Genomic DNA, 19179 nt, shown 5'->3' on the forward strand with positions numbered 1-19179 from the left:
CGATTAATAGGTTAGTCCCAAAAATAATATAAAAGTGGATAATAAAGCCCAATAATGTCCAAAACAGTAGATAATATAGCATGGAGCAATAAAAAATTATAGATACGTTGGAGACGTATCAAGCATTCCCAAGCTTAATTCCTGCTCGTCCTCGAGTAGGTAAATGATAAAAACAGAATTTTTGATGCGGAGTGCTACTTGGCATAATTTCAATGTAAATCTTCTTAATTGTGGTATGAATATTCAGATTCAAAAGATTCAAGACAAAAGTTCATGTTGACATAAAAATTATAATACTTCAAGCAAACTAACAAAGCAATTATGTCTTCTCAAAATAACATGGCCAAAGAAAGCTATCCCTACAAAATCATATAGTCTGGCTATGCTCTATCTTCACCACACAAAGTATTTAAATCATGCACAACCCCGATGACAAGCCAAGCAATTGTTTCATACTTTTGACATTTTCAAAACTTTTTCGATCTTCACGCAATACATGAGCGTGAGCCATGGATATAGCACTATATGTGGAATAGAATGGTGGTTGTGGAGAAGACAAAAAGGAGAAGATAGTCTCACATCAACTAGGCGTATCAACGGGCTATGGAGATGCCCATCAATAGATATCAATGTGAGTGAGTAGGGATTGCCATGCAACGGATGCACTAGAGCTATAAGTATATGAAAGCTCAACAAAAGAAAGTAAGTGGGTGTGCATCCAACTCGCTTGCTCACGAAGACCTAGGGTATTTTGAGGAAGCCCATCATTGGAATATACATGCCAAGTTCTATAATGAAAAATTCCCACTAGTATATGAAAGTGCCAGAATGAAAGACTCTCTATCATGAAGATCATGGTGCTACTTTGAAGCACAAGTGTGGTAAAAGGATAGTAACATTGTCCCTTCTCTCTTTTCTCTCATTTTTTGTTTGGGCCTTCTCTTTTTTATGGCCTCTTTTTTTTTCGTTCGGAGTCTCATCCCGACTTGTGGGGGAATCATAGTCTCCATCATCCTTTCCTCACTTGGGACAATGCTCTAAAAATGATGATGAACACATTTTTCATTTTTTCTTACAACTCAACAATTACAACTCAATACTTAGAATAAAATATGACTCTATATGAATGCCTCCGGCGGTGTACCGGGATATGCAATGAATCAAGAGTGACATGTATGAAAGAATTATGAATGGTGGCTTTGCCACAAATACGATGTCAACTACATGATCATGCTAGCAATATGACAATGATGGAGCATGTCAGAATGGTGGAAAGTTGCATGGCAATATATCTTGGAATGGCTATGGAAATGCCATGATAGGTAGGTATGGTGGCTGTTTTGAGGAAGGTATATGGTGGATGTATGATACCGGCAAAAGGTGCATGGTATTAGAGAGGCTAGCAATGGTGGAAGGGAAGTGCGTATAATCCATGGACTCAACATTAGTCATAAAGAACTCATATACTTATTGCAAAAATCTAGAAGTTATCAAAGCAAAGTATTATGCGCATGCTCCTAGGGGGATAGATTGGTAGGAAAAGACCATCGCTCGTCCCCGACCGCCACTCATAAGGAAGACAATCAATAAATAAATCATGCTCCGACTTCATCACATAACGGTTCACCATACGTGCATGCTACGGGAATCACAAACTTTAACACAAGCATTTCTCAAATTCACAACTACTCAACTAGCATGACTCTAATATCACCATCCTCATATCTCAAAACAATTATCAAGCATCAATTTTTTCTTAGTATTCAACGCACTCAAAAGAAAGTTTTACAAATCTTGAATACCAAGCATATTATTATTAAGCAAATTACCATGCTATTAAGACTCTCAAAATAATCTAAGTGAAGCATGAGAGATCAATAGTTTCTATAAAACAAATCCACCACCGTGCTCTAAAAGATATAAGTGAAGCACTAGAGCAAAATTATATAACTCAAAGATAAGTGAAGCACAAGAGTAAATTAAGCTCAAAGATATAAGTGAAGCACATAGAGTATTCTATCAAATTCCAAATTATGTATGGCTCTCTCAAAAGGTGTGTACAGCAAGGATGATTGTGGTAGGTTAACAAGCAAAGACTCAAATCATAAAAGACGCTCCAAGCAAAACACATATCATGTGGTGAATAAAAATATAGCTCCAAGTAAAGTTACCGATAGAAGTAGACGAAAGATTGGAAGCCTTCCGGGGCATCCCCAAGCTTTGGCTTTTAGGTGTCCTTGGATTATCTTGGGGGTGCCATGGGCATACCCAATCTTAGGCTCTTTCCACTCCTTGTTCCATAATCCATCAAATCTTTACCCAAAACTTGAAAACTTCACAACACAAAACTTAAAGTAGAAAATCTCGTGAGCTCCGTTAGCGAAAGAAAACAAAAGACCACTTCAAGGTACTGTAATGAAATCATTCTTTATTTATATGGGTGTTATACCTACTGTATTCCAACTTCTCTATGGATTATAAACTATTTTATTAGCCATAGATTCATCAAAATAAGCAAACAACACACGAAAAACAGAATCTGTCAAAAACAGAACAGTCTGTAGTAATCTGTATCTAGCGCATGATATGGAAACCCCAAAATTCTAAAATAAATTGCTGGACGTGAGAAATTTATCTATTAATCATATGCAAAAAGAATTAACTAAATAGCACTCTCCAAATAAAAATGACAGCAGTTCTCGTGAGCGCTAAAGTTTCTGTTTTTTACAGCAAGTTCAACAAGACTTTCCCCAAGTCTTCCCAACGGTTCTACTCGGCACAAACACTAATTAAACACAAAAAACACAACCAAAACAGAGGCTAAACAATTTATTTATTGAATAACAGCAAGGAATCATATTGGGTTGTCTCCCAACAAGCGCTTTTTTTTAAAGCCTTATAGCTAGGCATTGATAATTTTAATGATGCTCACATGAAAGACAAGAATTGAAGCACAAAAGGAGCATCATAAAGCATGTGACAAACACATCTAAGTCTAACATACTTCCTATGCATATACATCTTATAGAAAACAAATTATCAAGGCAAGCAAAAACTAGCATATGCAAGGAAGCGGAAAGAAACAATAGCAATCTCAATATAACGAGAGGTAATTTAGTAACATGAAAATTTCTACCACCATATTTTCCTCTCTCATAATAATTACATGTAGGATCATAAGCAAACTCAACAAAATAGCTATCACATAAAATATTTTCAACATGATCCACATGCATGCAAAGTTGACACTCTTCCAAAATAGTGGGATTAACATTAACTAAAGTCATGACCTTTCCAAACCCACTTTTATCAAAAATTTCATAAGATTGAACATTCTCCAAATATGTGGGATCTAAAGTTGACACTCTCCCAAACCCACTTTCAATAATATTGCAAACACTATTATCAATCTCATATTCATCATGGGGATTAAATAGATTTTCAAGATCAAAAGAAGAATCACCCCAATCATGATCATTGCAACAAATAGTAGTCATAGCAAAACTAGCATCCCCAAGCTTAGGTTTTTGCAAATCATTAACACAATTGACATTAAGAGAATTTATAATAACATCATTACAATCATGCTTTTCATCGAAGGAACTATCAAGTATGGGTGCAATAGCAACGATCTCATGTGTAACATAAGGAACTATAGCAGATTCATCTTCATAAATATTGGCATCATGGCCACAAGCATAGCAAGCATCATGTTCATCAAGGGATATTTCAACCAAATCATCGGAATCATCATTATCTATAGATTCATGCATATCATTATTTTCTTCCGAAGCAACGGTCATTCTTTCAATAAATTCTTGGACATAGACATTATGGGCAAGGTTTTCATTGCAATATTTAAGTATGACGGAATTTTCAGATTTATTGAGAGTGAAATCATACTTTTCAATCAAAGAAGCAACTTCATGAGCACCCTTAAAAACGACAAATTCTTCAATTTGTTCGATATTATAGTAACTATAAACACCCTTTGCATAAGAGGATAAGATTTCATTATCATTGAACTCACATAGGTAGGGAAGGTGTTTTTTAGGGTTCTTATAGCAACAAGTAAAATCACAAATATCACAAAGATTCCAAGCATAACATAGCAAACTATTTATATGATACCATAAGAGCTTCCCCTTTTCGGACAAACGATGACGCACAAAATGAGCATGCTCATCTAAAGATTTCCCATCAAGTAGGCTAGTTGGGGTTTCAACACGAGCGCATAAGGATCGAAGATGATCCAAGTAGAAAACTCTAAGTGGATCCATAACAATAGATTATTAGCAAGCAAAGATGCAAGCAAATGGAAGGCACATGGTAACACAAGCAAACAAGCAAAAGAGGCAAATAGAGAAAGAGAGGGAGGATAGAGAGAGAGAGAGGGCGAATAAAACGACAAGGGTGAATGGGGGAGAGGAAAACGAGAGGCAAATGGCAAATAATGTAATGCGGGAGATAGGGATTGTGATGGGTACTTGGTATGTTGACTTTTGCGCGGACTCCCCGGCAACGGCGCCAGAAATTCTTCTTGCTACCTCTTGAGCACTGCGTTGGATTTCCCCGAAGAGGAGAGGATGATGCAGCAAAGTAGCGTAAGTCTTTCCCTCAGTTTTCGAGAACCAAGGTATCAATCTAGTAGGAGGCTACGCATGAGTCCCTCGTACCTACACAAAAACAATAGCCCAATGCAACCAACACGCTTAGGGGTTGTCAATCCCTTCACGGTCACTTACGAAAGTGAGATCTGATAGAGATGATAAATAATATTTTTGGTATTTTTGGTATAGAGATGCAAAGTAAAAAGTAAAAGCAAAGTAAAAAGCAAAGCAATAATAAAGTGATGGAGATTGATATGATGAGAAAGAGACCCGGGGGCCATAGGTTTCACTAGTGGCTTCTCTCAAGAGCATAAGTATTCTACGGTGGGTGAACAAATTACTGTTGAGCAATTGACAGAATTGAGCATAGTTATGAGAATATCTAGGTATGATCATGTATATAGGCATCACGTCCGAGACAAGTAGACCGACTCCTGCCTGCATCTACTACTATTACTCCACTCATCGACCGCTATCCAGCATGCATCTAGAGTATTAAGTTAAAAACAGAGTAACGCCTTAAGCAAGATGACATGATGTAGAGGGATAGTTTCATGCAATATGATAAAAACCCCATCTTGTTATCCTCGATGGCAACGATACAATACGTGCCTTGCTGCCCCTTCTGTCACTGGGAAAGGACACCACAAGATCGAAACCAAAGCTAAGCACTTCTCCCATGGCAAGAACAACCAATCTAGTAGGCCAAACCAAACTGATAATTCGAAGAGACTTGCAAAGATAACCAATCATACATAAAAGAATTCAGAGAAGATTCAAATATTATTCATAGATAGACTTGATCATAAACCCACAATTCATCGGTCTCAACAAACACACCGCAAAAAGAAGATTACATCAAATAGATCTCCACGAGAGAGGGGGAGAACATTGTATTGAGATCCAAAAAGAGAGAAAAAGCCATCTAGCTACTAACTATGGACCCGTAGGTCTGAAGTAAACTAGTCACACTTCATCGGAGGGGCTTGGATGATGATGTAGAAGCCCTCCGTGATCGATGCCCCATCCGGCGGAGCTTCGGAACAGGCCCCAAGATGGGATCTCGTGGATACAGAAAGTTGCGGCGGTGGAATTAGGTTTTTGGCTCCGTATCTGATCGTTTGGGGGTACGTGGATATATAGGAGGAAGAAGTACGTCGGTGGAGTTTCGAGGGGCCCACGAGGCAGGGGGCACGCCCTAGGGGGGGGGCGCCCTCCACCATCGTGACCACCTCGTGGCTTTCTTGACGGAGGGTCCAAGTCTCCTGGATCTTATCTGATGATAAAATCGTGTTTCCGAAGGTTTCACTCCGTTTGGACTCCGTTTGATATTCCTTTTCTTCGAAACCCTAAAACAGGCAAAAAACAACAATTCTGGGTTGGGCCTCCGGTTAATAGTTTAGTCCCAAAAATAATATAAAAGTGGATAATAAGGCCTAATAATGTACAAAACAGTAGATAATATAGCATGGAGCAATCAAAAATTATAGATACGTTGGAGACGTATCAGACCCATGGAACACATCATGAACCTGAGGAAGGTTCGACGGAAGCTCCAGTTGATATGCCACTTTTCCATGCCTTTCGCAAATAGTGAATGGGCCAATATAGCGAGGAGCTAGCTTGCCCTTGATCCCGGAGCGATGAGCACCCTTCATTGGTGTAACCCGAAGATAAGCCTTTTTTGCCAGGTTGATAGAGCATGTCTTTATGATGACGATCATACTGACTTTTCTGACGTGACTGAGCAGTCTTGAGATTCTCGCGAATAATGCGGACTTGTTCTTCGGCCTGTTGGATAATATCCGGACCAAAGAGTGGACGTTCCCCAGTTTCTGACCAGTTCAGAGGGGTCCGACACTTTCGTCCATATAGCACTTCGAAGGGGGCCATCTTCAGACTAGCTTGATAGCTATTATTATAAGAGAACTCGGCATATGGAAGAGATTCCTCCCATTTCTTGCCAAAGGAAATTACACAAGCTCGAAGCATGTCTTCGAGAACTTGGTTGACACGTTCAACTTGTCCTTGCGACTGAGGATGAAACGCAGTACTGAACGACAGATGAGTTCCCATAGCTTCTTGGAAACTTGCCCAGAATCTTGAAGTGAACAAGCTGCCATGGTCTGAATTGATAACCAGCGGAATACCGTGAAGTGAAACAATTCTGGACATGTAGAGAGTTGCAAGCTGACTAGCGGTGATTGTTTCTTTGACCGCTAGAAAATGTGCAACTTTAGAAAGCCGGTCAATGACGACAAGAATAGCATCATTACCTTTCCGCGATTTGGGAAACCCAGTGACGATGTCCATTTCAACATGGTCCCATTTCCATTCAGGAATAGAGATAGGTTGCAAAGTTCCAGCAGGCCTTTGATGCTCTGCCTTGATACGATGGCAAATGTCACACTCAGCAACATAACGAGCAATGTCTTGCATCATATTAGACCACCAGAACCTCTGACGGATGTCTTGGTACATCTTTGTACTACTAGGATGGATGGACAGAGGCGCATCATGAGCTTATTTCATAACCTTTTTAGTCTGATCCAGGTTTTTCCTCGAACAGGGTACCACTAGGCGGCCTTTGAAGTATAAGGCCCCATCATTGGCGATAGTGAAGAATGAGGGCTTTCCTTCTGCGAGATGGCGTTTAATCTTCTGGACTTTAGAGTCATAACCTTGAATAGTCTTTATACCGTCTACGAGATCTGGTACGACAGCCAGGGTATTTAGAGAACCCTTAGTTACAACACGAAGATTCATCTTTTGGAACTCTGGGGGAGGGGGAGCGAGTGCACCAGGAGGGACAATATGAAGGTTCAGCTTTCTAAACTCTTCGACCAGCGAGGGCTGAACTTTGTGAACCTTGAGGTGATTGTAGTAAGACTTGTGGCTCAAGGCATCAGCCATTACATTAGCCTTGCCTGGGGTATAGGATATACCTACATCAATGTCTGCAACAGTCTCCATCCATCTCTGCTGACGGAGGTTTAGGTCTGGCCGAGTAAACAGATACTTCAGACTTTGGTGGTCGGTGAAGATCTCGCAACGATTACCAAGAAGGTAATGTCTTCACTGCTTCAGAGTATGAATGACAACAGCAAGCTCGAGGTCGTGAACTGGGTAGTTTTGTTCGTGAGGGCGCAGTTGACGAGAGGCATAAGCAATCACTCTGCTGCGACGCCCGGATAATTAAGCTACGCTAAACCTCTGCTAATGATGCCACGTCACCACGGTTACTGTTGCTAATGTCGCGTTAGTTCGAAACCGATTCAAATTCAAATTCAAAATCAAATCAAACAGTGAAAGTTTTCAAAAACTAAAACTAAAATGTTCTAAATGTGACAAATAAATTCATGAGTAATAATGTTGGAGAAACCAAAATTTCTTGTAATATTTAAATACACTAAAACAACCAAAATAGAGGGAAAATAATTAATTAAGTGCCTTTTATAAAGTTATAATAATATAACTAATTTAGTAGTGTGCCAAAATAATTGTGGCCGTGGACTAATTAGTAATACTAATTTAGGTGCTCAATTGGTATTTTATAAAACTAACATAAAAGAAACTTCAAGTGAAAACAGTAAAGAAATAAAATAAATAAAAAGAAAAGGTCTAAACAAAAACAAAACAAAACAAAAAGAAAAGGAAGAAAGACCCCCCCCCCCCCCCGACTGGGCCCTGGCCCAGTTGGCCGAAGGGGCCAGCCGGCCCACCCCAATACCCCTGGCCTATATGGCATATCCCCCCCGCACCCGACCGAAACCCTAACCCACTACCACCACGCACCCCCACCACTCGCTCTCTTTCCCCCCATGATCCCCCTCGCTCTCCCCGATCTAAATTGGGGATCCACCCCGATGAGCGCGCCCCGCGCCACCCGACGTCGGCGCCCGTCCTCGACACGGCCCCGCCCCGTCACCGGACCCCCTCATCGACCCTCCCCTCTTGCACGACGCCCGCCCGTGGCCTCTGCCTCACCGACACCGGAGCCCCGCGCCGCCACGACTCCGTCGCCGCCCGTCGTCCTCGTCTCCTCCTCGCCGGACGCAACCTCAACTCCTCCCCGAGCCCACTACCAGATCCCTACGCCCCCCTTGTGAGCTCCCCTTCTCCTGGCCCAGTCACCGCGCGACCGCGCCGCTGCGCTCACCGCGGTCGGGCCGCGCCCGTGGCCCCGCACCGACGCGCCTCACCTGCGACGCTCGCTCATCGCGCATCGCCCGCACCACCGCTACCCCGTTCTCCGCTCGCTGCGGCTTGCTGCCGCTGCCACCAAGGCCTTCCCCGCAGCCATCACAACCGCCTCCGCCCTCTCCTGCTCGGCCGCGCCCGAGGCCCACCCCTGCACGCGAGTTGCGCCGTTGCCGCTCACCCGCACGACCGCCTCTCTGCAACTGCCGCGGTCGTGCTTGCCGCCGGCGATTTCGGCCGCCCCAGCACGAACCGCGGGGACCATTCGTCTCTCCTCGCTGCGGGCATCCCGACCACGCGCCCGCCCTGCGTCGTGACCTCGCTCGCCGCCCCCTCCCCGCTGCTGCTCCGCACCATCCTGGCGCCCTTGCGGCCCCTGCTCGTGCCCACGTCGTCCCGTGCACTCCATTGCTCCGCCACGGCCGTGCCGCAGCCCCCTGCTGCCGCACCTATCGCTGTCTCCGGCGAGCGCGTGCCCCGGACCGCCGCTGCCTAGATCGCCCGCGCGCCCTGTCGGGTGCGCCCCCGTGGGCCAGCGCCCGTTCGGGCTGTGCCCTACGCCCGCGTCCGCAATGGCCCTCCGGGCCAATGATAAGGGGGCCCCACCCCCACAGAACGGTTAAAAAAATTAATTAATTAATTAAAAAGAATATATAAGAAATAAATAATAATAAAAATAATTAATTAATTAACTAAATAATTAACTTAATTAATTCTTTTTAAATTAACTAATTAAGATTAGTTAACCTAATAATTAGTTAACCTAATTAACTATTGTTAATTAGTCAAACAGTCGCTGACACGTGGGACCCACCTGTCAGGTTGACCAGGTCAACGGTCAACGTTGACTGCTGACATCATGCTGATGTGAGCATACACTATTCTGGATAATGTTGAATTAAATTAATTAAATAAATGCTAAAATTAATTTAAATCTTTTAAAATTAGTAAAGAATAAACTGTAGCTCGGATGGAAAAACTTTGTACATGAAAGTTGCTCAGAACGATGAGACAAATCCGAATACGCAACTCGTTCGTCCGCCACGCATCCCTAGCATAGCAAACACGCAACTTTCCCCCTCCGGTTCATCTGTCCGAAAACGCGAAACACCGGGAATACTTTCCCGGATGTTTCCCCCCTTCACCGGTACCACCTCGTACCACGTTAGGGCACACCTAGCATCACGCTTTGTCATGTCATGTATTGTCATGCATTTGTTTGCATTATATTTATTGTTTCTTCCCCCTCTTCTCTCGCTAGACACCGAGACCGACACCGCTGCTACCCAGTATGACTACGGTGTTGACGACCCCTCTATCTTGCCAGAGCAACCAGGCAAGCCCCCCCCCCTTGATCACCAGATATCGCCTACTCTTCTCTATACTGCAGAGTAGTGTAGCATGTTACTGCTTAATCCTATCCTGATGCATAGCCTGTCCTTGCTACTACTGTTGTTACCTTTACCTGCAATCCTAATGCTTAGTATAGGATGCTAGTTTATCATCAGTGGCCCTACATTCTTGTCGTCTGCCATGCTATACTATCGGGCCGTGATCACTGGTATATACTTATACATATATATGTGCTATACAGGTGGTGACTAAAGTCGGGTTGGCTCGTAGGAGTACCCACGAGTGATTCCGATGTTGGGGGCTGAAGGGGCATGTGGCTCCATCCCGGTAGAGGTGGGCCTGAGTTCCCGAAGGCCCCCGACTGTTACTTTGTGGCGGAGCGATAGGGCAGGTTGAGACCACCTAGGAGAGAGGTGGGCCTGGCCCTGGTCGGCGTCCGTGGTTTTTCAAAATAACACGCTTAACGAGATCTTGGTATTTGATCTGAGTCTGGCTACTGACCTATACGCACTAACCATCTACGCGGGGACAATTATGGGCACTCGACGTCGTGGTATCAGTCGAAGCCTTCGTGACGTCAGTGACTGAGCGGCGCGCGCCGGGTTGGACCGCTAACGCAACTTCCTTTGTAATGGAGGTTGCTAGGTCTGCTCTCCGGCCGCCCACGCAACGTGCAGGTGTGCAATGGGCGATGGGCCCAGACCCCTGCGCCATAGGATTTAGACTGGCGTGCTGACCTCTCTGTTGTGCCTAGGTAGGGCTGCGACGTGTTGATCTTCCGAGGCCGGGCATGACCCAGAAAAGTGTGTCCGGACAAAGGGGATCGAGCGTGTTGGGAAATGTGGTGCACCCCTGCAGGGAAGTTAATCTATTCGAATAGCCGTGTCCCTCGGTAAAAGGATGACCCGGAGTTGTACCTTGACCTTATGACAACTAGAACCGGATACTTAATAAAACACACCCTTCCAAGTGTCAGATACAACCGGTGATCGCTCTCTCATAGGGCGATGAGGGGAGGATCATCGGTTAGGATTATGCTACACGATGCTACTTGGTGAACTTACCATCTACTCTCTTCTCCTGCTGCAAGATGGAAGTTACCAGAAGCGTAGTCTTCGATAGGACTAGCTATCCCCCTCTTATTCCGGCTTTCTGCAGTTCAGTCCACATATGATACCCTTTTTTCATTTGATACCAATGCATACATATGTAGTGTAGCTCCTTGCTTGCGAGTACTTTGGATGAGTACTCACGGTTGCTTTGCTCCCTCTTTTTCCCCTTTCTATACCCGATTGCTGCGACCAGACGTTGGAGTCCAGGAGCCACACGCCACCGTCGACGACGACTACTACTACTCGGGAGGTGCCTACTACTACGTGCAGCCCACTGATGATGACTAGGAGTAGTTTAGGAGGATCCCAGGCAGGAGGCCTGCACCTCTTTCGATCTGTATCCCAGTTGGTGCTAGCCTTCTTAAGGCAAACTTGTTTAACTTATGTCTGTACTCAGATATTGTTGCTTTCGCTGACTCGTCTATGATCGAGCTCTTGTATTCGAGCCCTCAAGGCCCCTGGCTTGTAATATGATGCTTGTATGACTTACTTTTATTTGTAGAGTTGTGTTGTGGTATCTTCCCGTGAGTCCCTGATCTTGATCGTACACGTTTGTGTGTATGATTAGTGTACGATTAAATTGGGGGCCTCACATCTGCGCTCTTGCATTAGGACACAGCCTAATCCTTGACGGGAAGCGTCGCAGTAAATGACGAAGTCCTTCGTAGTATCAGGTGGAACTTGACGCTCTTATGCAACAGGTTAGTCAGGGGCCTGGTAATCTTGGAGAAGTTCTCGACGAATCGACAATAATAGCTGGCGAGACCGAGAAAACTTCGGACTTGCTTGACATTCTTCGAAGGAGTCCAATCGAGAATAGCCTAGACTCGTTCAGGGTTGACGGCAATACCATCCTTGGAGATGACATGCTCGAGATAGGTTACTTCGGGAAGCCAGAATTCACACTTGGATTACTTAGCGTAGAGTTGATGCTCTCGAAGCTTTTCCAACACAAGACGAAGATGTTCAACATGTTCTTCTTTGTTCTTGGAAAATACAAGGATATCATCCAGATAAACCACGACGAACTTGTCGAGGTAATCCATGAATATATAGTTCATCAGACAAGAGAAGGTGGCTGGAGCATTCGTTAAGCCGAATGACATGACGGTGTACTCGTATGATCTGTATCGAGTCACGAAGGCGATCTTTGGGATATCCCTAGGTGAGGTTGTGGAACTCGCACTTCTTCTGGTCCATGACTCCCTGAGGAATGAAGCAGGCACGGAAAGCAGCTTGGAAGTCTGGCCAGGTGATGATTGTTCCAACCGGCAGAGTACGCCTGTGGCTGTCCCACCATTGAGCAGCGGGTCCCTTCAAGAAGAAGGAAGCAAAGGTGACATAGCTGGCAGGGGCTACATCAACAAACTCCATCTCATAGGTGATATCACGGAGCCATTCATCAGCATCCAGAGGCTGAGTTGAGCTGCGGTACACAGTTGGGTTGAGGCGCATCAAATCCTGCAGAGTCACTTGGGCTGGCTGCTGGTTTATATTGGGGCGAGGAAACTGAGCCATAATATTCTCCATGAACTGGCGATTCAGCTCGAACTATTGCATCATCCCGGCCATGTACTCAGGCGGTGGTGGGGGATGACCACCATGACCACGACCACCTAGTCTAACCATCCTGCTAAAATATAACAGGGGTAATTCAACATTGAGAATTTTGCAAAGACAAGCATCATTCACGATGAGGCATGCATAATGAAAGGAACACGATAGATATTACATATTAGTTGGCATATCTTACAAAATGGATCATGCATAGAGTTCGGTACATAGGCTAAAGACAACATAGGCGGCATGCAGGCTCGCAGCGAATGCATCTAATACTAATAAGCAAGACTACATCAGTCCCAGGAAGAGCTGTGGAGGTAGGTGTAGCCTGACAGCTGGTAGTGACGCGACGGGAAGTCCTCCATGTCAGTAGCCTCGGGTCCGTGGATACTCTGGTGCAGTACCCGACACACAGGAGGCAGAAGAGGACCAAGTGTGGGAGAGTAGCCTCCCACATCTGGCCAACCGACACCCTGGGGCATCACGGTCCTGGCAGGGTAGATCACCAGATCAGACAAAGGGGTGCAATAGCGTCAGATCACGGTAAAGGTGCTGACGGGTGGTGTACAACTCGTGGCGAAGAGCTCGGTTAGCTCTATCCAGCCCATCAGCATGCAGAACCAGGTTCTGATGGTAGAAGGGCTCTCGGGTGACAGTGGAGTAGGCAGCAGTGTAGTATCCCTCCGCACCAACATCGGATGTGATAGCAATGTGCCTGAAAGGGGAGGTGTCCAACTCCTGATACTCTCCATGAAGACGTGTGAGAGCAACATAAGCAGCATCGTGGACTGCCATGTCGATAGTCACTCCAACACCATGAGCAGTGTGCAGCACGGTAGTGGAGTCATACTCCCGAGAGTAGAGGTGGACGATGGCACGGTACTACTCCTGGTTAAAGTTCTGATACTCCTCATAGACGGTGTACTTAGGGTGCCAGCGATAGCCCAGATAGGTCATCATCTCAACCAACACAGCAGGTAATCCTGACGTACCAATGGCCGTTGTGTGGTGCACTACCTGTCGCATGGGTTCCATCTAAGAACAAAGATGTTTCAAAGGAGTCAAATGATAGTGTGGATAACGTTCACTATACTACTCTAAGGAATAGCTAGGGCTTATCCAACTTTGGGGTGAATGTGGTCACGGGATCCTAATGTTAGAGTTAGTAAATTTGTTTAACCCGAGTAGAAGAGAGTTCAGAGTCCCAGAGTAAGGATCGAGGAGTAAAAGATCCTAATACCACCCAAATGGCAACATGGGACCGTAAGACACACAACCATTGTTACGACATATCTCTCTCAAGGTAGTTTTGGTGATTGATGATAACATGTTTGCGGACTAATCATGTGCTTTGAATAGTTGACAGATTCACCCCTGGCACGAGAAGTTTTCTTCCCTTCGGAGTGTCTTTCAAGACGGTGTAGCTCTTTCGTTTCTTTCTCGGTGGACTAGTTGCGTAGAGGGCACCGTACTATCAAGAGGGGGTCCGCTGGGGTATTGCATGGGTGGAATCAACACGTACACATCAGCTTCTCACCCTCTGAGCTTTTCCATTCCATTGAAGAGATCTCTCCACTTTTCTTTGTCCTGTCTGGGTCCCAGCGGTAGTACCGCGCAACCCAGCCGTAGTACCGCTGAGGAGCCACAAGCGGCAGTACCGCTCCACAACGGTAGTACCGCCCGTGACTCCATAGCAGTAGTACCGCTGGGGTGCCTGGCACCACCGCCTCATCCTCAGCCTCTTTGGAGAGATTCTCTCTCTCTCTCTCTTTTGTGTCCCAGCGGTAGTACCGCACTACCAGCGGTAGTACGGCCGAAGGGTCACAAGCGGCAGTTCCGCTCCACAGTGGTAGTACCGCCCATGACCCCGCTGCCGTAGTACCGCTGGGCTGTCTGGCTCCTACCGCCTCGATTCGAGAGGTCTTTTTCTCGTGTCGGGTTTTGCGGCACTAGCGGTTGTAGAGGCGGTAGTACCGTTCCAGGAGCGGTAGTACCGCCCTACCACCGCGGTAGTACCGTTGGGTCCTTTCCCTACTAGTCTCCTCGCGCGCGCAGTGCCGGGCTGCTAGCGGTAGTACCGCCCCCTCTCGGTAGTACCGCCCTGTGCGGGGCTGGTTGGTGGGGGCAACGGTTGGATTGTTGCCCCCACTATAAAAGGGAGTCCCCTTCTTCCTTTGACCTACCTCTTCCCCCCAAGCTCCATTTATTGCTCAAGCTCCATTAAATGCTCCAAGCTCCATTTTCGCCCGATCTATCTCTCTAGCCAATCAAACTTGTTGATTTGCTCGGGAGTGGTTGAGAAGGCCCCGATCTACACTTCCACCAAGGGATTTTCGATTCCCCCACTCATCCCTAGCGGATCTTGTTACTCTTGGGTGTTTGAGCACCCTAGACGGTTGAGGTCACCACGGAGCCATAGTCCATTGTGGTGAAGCTTCGTGGTTTTGTTGGGAGCCTCCGATTAAGTTGTGGAGATTGCCCCAACCTTGTTTGTAAAGGTTCGGTCGCCGCCTTCAAGGGCACCAATAGTGGAATCACGGCATCTCGCATTGTGTGAGGGCGTGAGGAGAATACGGTGGCCCTAGTGGCTTCTTGGGGAGCATTGTGCCTCCACACCGCTCTAACGGAGACGTACTTCCCCTCAAAAGGAAGGAACTTCGGTAACACATCCTCGTCTTCACCGGATCCACTCTTGGTTATCTCTTACCTTTACTTGTGCAAGCTCTTTAGTGTTACTTCTCTTGCTTGCTTGTATGCTTGTTGTTATTGCATCATATAGGTTGCTCACCTAGTTGCACATCTAGACAACCTACTTTGATGCAAAGTTTAATTTGGTAAAGAAAAGTAAAAATTGGTAGTTGCCTATTCACCCCCCCTCTAGTCAACCATATCGATCCTTTCAATTGGTATCAGAGCCTCGTCTCTTTATTAAGGACTTTACCGTCCAAAGAGTATGGTTGATACCGTAGACGGTGTGGAGGAACACTCCGGTGTGAATCCGATCTCGTCTACGGGCGATGGGGGAACCTCGGTCTCTCGTGAGGAGTTCAATGTGGCCTTGGAGACATTGAAAACCTCCATGACGACCGAAGTTGAAAGCATGTTTACTAAATTTCTTGAGGGGCTTAAACTATCCACCGCACCGTTGAAAGTGGGTGACCCCGCCAACAAGGTGACGGATGCTATCCCCGACAAGGGGGAAGCTAGTAGTGAAAAGGCTCCTTCTTCTAGTGGTAAGAATGGCACCGGCATCTTTGCCCATGTGGAACCACCACTTGTTTATGGTGGACCGGTTCCTTCCACTCATTTGAATCATGCCGGTCCTCCCCCTAAGATTGTGAAAAATGAGGACTTTGATTCTTGGGTTTACCGCTTTAAACGTCATTTAAATCATGTGAACACTAACCTTTGGAGAATCATTGAAGAAGGTTTCTATCCACATGATCCAAGCAACTTCACTCCTCGAGAAGCCGCGGACAATCAATTCAATGAGAATGCTCTCTTCATCATTCAAGATGCAATTCCACCCGAAGACCTACCTCATCTTCGTCCCTTCGCCTTGGCCAAAGATGCATGGCATTGTGTTGTCTCTCTCTACCGGGGAAGCGCAAGCATTCAACGCTCCAACTATGAAGTGGTACAAGATGAGGCCGATGAGTTTGCAATGAAAGAAGATGAAGAACCTCGTGAGCTTTATCGGAGAGTAACCAAACTCGCGGTCTCACTACGAGATCACGGGAGCAAGGACACGGATGACAATTGGATCAAGCGAAAATTCCTCAAGGCAATGATGCCCTATCACAAGGCCATGTCCTCCGTCATTCGTCAAAGACCGGACTTCCACACTTTGACCTCAAGCGAAGTGTTGGATGAGTTTGTGGCCATGAACATTTTGGACAAGACCGCCGACAATGCGGTGCTTCGTTCTCAAAGGGCAAAGAGGCCTAACCTTGCATTGAAGGCCAAGCTCACCGTTGAAGAAGAAGAAGAGGAAGAAGAGGAGAGCAACCCCGAAGATACGAAGTATGCATATCATGAACACATGGCACTTGCTTCAAGGCAATTTTGGAGCAAGAAAAACTCGAGGCCAAACTTTAGCAAAAACAACTCAAGTGGCACGAAGAGCAAGCAACGTGTAAGGACTTGCTACAATTGCGGCAACGTGAGTCATTTTGTTGCGGAATGCCCATATGAGAAGAGGGAAGACAATGGTGGCAAGCTCATCCGAAAGGACAAGGCCAAGTCGTTCCCCAACAAGAGCAACTTCACCAAGAAGACTCCTCCCAAGGCATTGGTGGTACAAGAAGAGTACAATGAGGATGATGATGATGATGAAAGTGATGAGTCGGTTGCCATGGCCTCCGTTGCCATTGCGACGACTCCACGGGTATCTCTCTTCGACTCACCCAATGAGAGCATCACCGCCAAGTGCCTCATGGCTAAAGCCACCAACAAGGTAACCTCCAACATCAAAACTACCATCATTAATCATCCTTCTCCGGCGGATAGCATTAATGAACTTGATGAAGATAATGTGGAGGCTAATGAGTTTGAGGCCTTTATGGGCAAACTCAAGGGAAAATCCAAGAAGCACTTTGTTGCTCTCTTGGAACAACTTGGTGAAGCCAATGACATGATCGAGGCTCACGAAGACACCATCACTAAGATAGAAGCGCATAGTCGTGACTATGCCGATGAGATTTCGGATCTTTCCAATGCTCTTGAGGAAGAGCGTGGTCTTCGTTTGGCTCTTGAGGAGTCACACAACGTTGATCATGCTAAGTTAAAGAAAGATTATGATCATGTCCTCATAGTTTCTCATGTGCTAAACTCCGAGAAGGCCGAACTTGAGGTTGATCTTGCTAGACTCAAAGAGGAGTTTGATCTACTTGACAAGGCTCACAAGGTCTTGAAGGGTACTCATGCTAGCCTCAAAGAGTCTCATGATCAACTTCAAGTAAAGCTAACCAAGGAAAAAGCCACTTTCCCTCATATGATGTTAATTGATAATGCAAATGCTACTAACCCGTGTTGTGAGCATGTGCATCTCGTTGAGGAGAACGCTAAGCTAAAGGGCAACTTGAGAGAGGTCTTGCAACTTGCATACAAGGCAAGAAGAACCTCAACGATCTCTTGATCAACCAAACGGGAGTTGTGGCCAAGGAAGGGGTTGGGTACGTGCCCGACTCCAAGAACAAGAAGAAGAATGACAAGACCAAACGACCTCCTCCTCTCATGCAAACCTTTGTGAAGGAGGGAGAGAGTGCCTCGAGGAGAAGAAGAAGAACAATGTCAAGAAGGGCAATGTCACCCCTCCCAACAAAGCCGGCGATTTTAACCCTTCTTATGTGTTATGCCGTGCTAGTGATGGGCATGTTTATGCCAAATTTGTTGGTTCTCTTCATGAGTACATTGAATGGTCTATTTGGGTTCCAAAGACCCTTGTTACTAACATCAAAGGACCCATTACAAAATGGGTACCTAAAACCAAGCATTGATCTCTTGTAGGTGTTTGCTTCCGGTGGTGGATCATGGTTGCTCGATAGCGGAGCTACAAATCATATGACCGGAAGCAAGGACTTGGTGGTGGACGTGCACAAGGTTCCATCTATGCCCACCAATGTCGAGTGGGGTGACGCCTCATCTTCTAAGGTATTGGGACTTGGCAAGGTGGTCATCTCTCATGATCTCACGATCGAGAAGGTCATGCTTGTTGAGTCCCTTGCATACAATTTACTTTCGGTTCGTCAACTTGCAATCATGGGCTTTGCCACTTTCTTTGATATCGATACCGTGGCCCTCTTGTGGAGCAAGACTCTTAAAGTAGCCTTTGTTGGGCATGTCGAGAACGGTCTATATGTGATTAACTTTTCGGAGCGACCCACTAAGACCGCGACATGCCTAATGGCTAAAGTTGATGTGGGATGGCTTTGGCATCGCCGTTTAGCCCATGTCAATATGAGATCTTTGCAAAGTCTCCTCAAGGGGGACCATGTCCGTGGACTAACGAATGTTAGTTTTGCTAAAGATCGTGCTTGCAGTGCCTGTATCGAAGGAAAGCTACATGAGAAGGCTCACCCTCCCACGACTATCATTTATTCGAAGAGGCCTTTGGAGCTCCTTCACATGGATCTCTTTGGGCCTCCATCCTTCGATAGTCTTGGAGGTAGGAAGTATTGCTTGGTGATTGTGGATGACTACTCAAGGTACACGTGGGTGTATTTCTTCAAGAGGAAGAGCGAGACCCAACAAACCGTCATTGACTTTGCAAATGAAGCACAACGTCAACACAATGCAAAGATCTTGACAATAAGAAGTGACAACGGCACCGAGTTCAAGAACTA

The sequence above is a fragment of the Triticum aestivum genome, chromosome 1A (genome assembly GCF_018294505.1).
Source record: "Triticum aestivum cultivar Chinese Spring chromosome 1A, IWGSC CS RefSeq v2.1, whole genome shotgun sequence".
Taxonomy (NCBI): Eukaryota; Viridiplantae; Streptophyta; class Magnoliopsida; order Poales; family Poaceae; genus Triticum; species Triticum aestivum.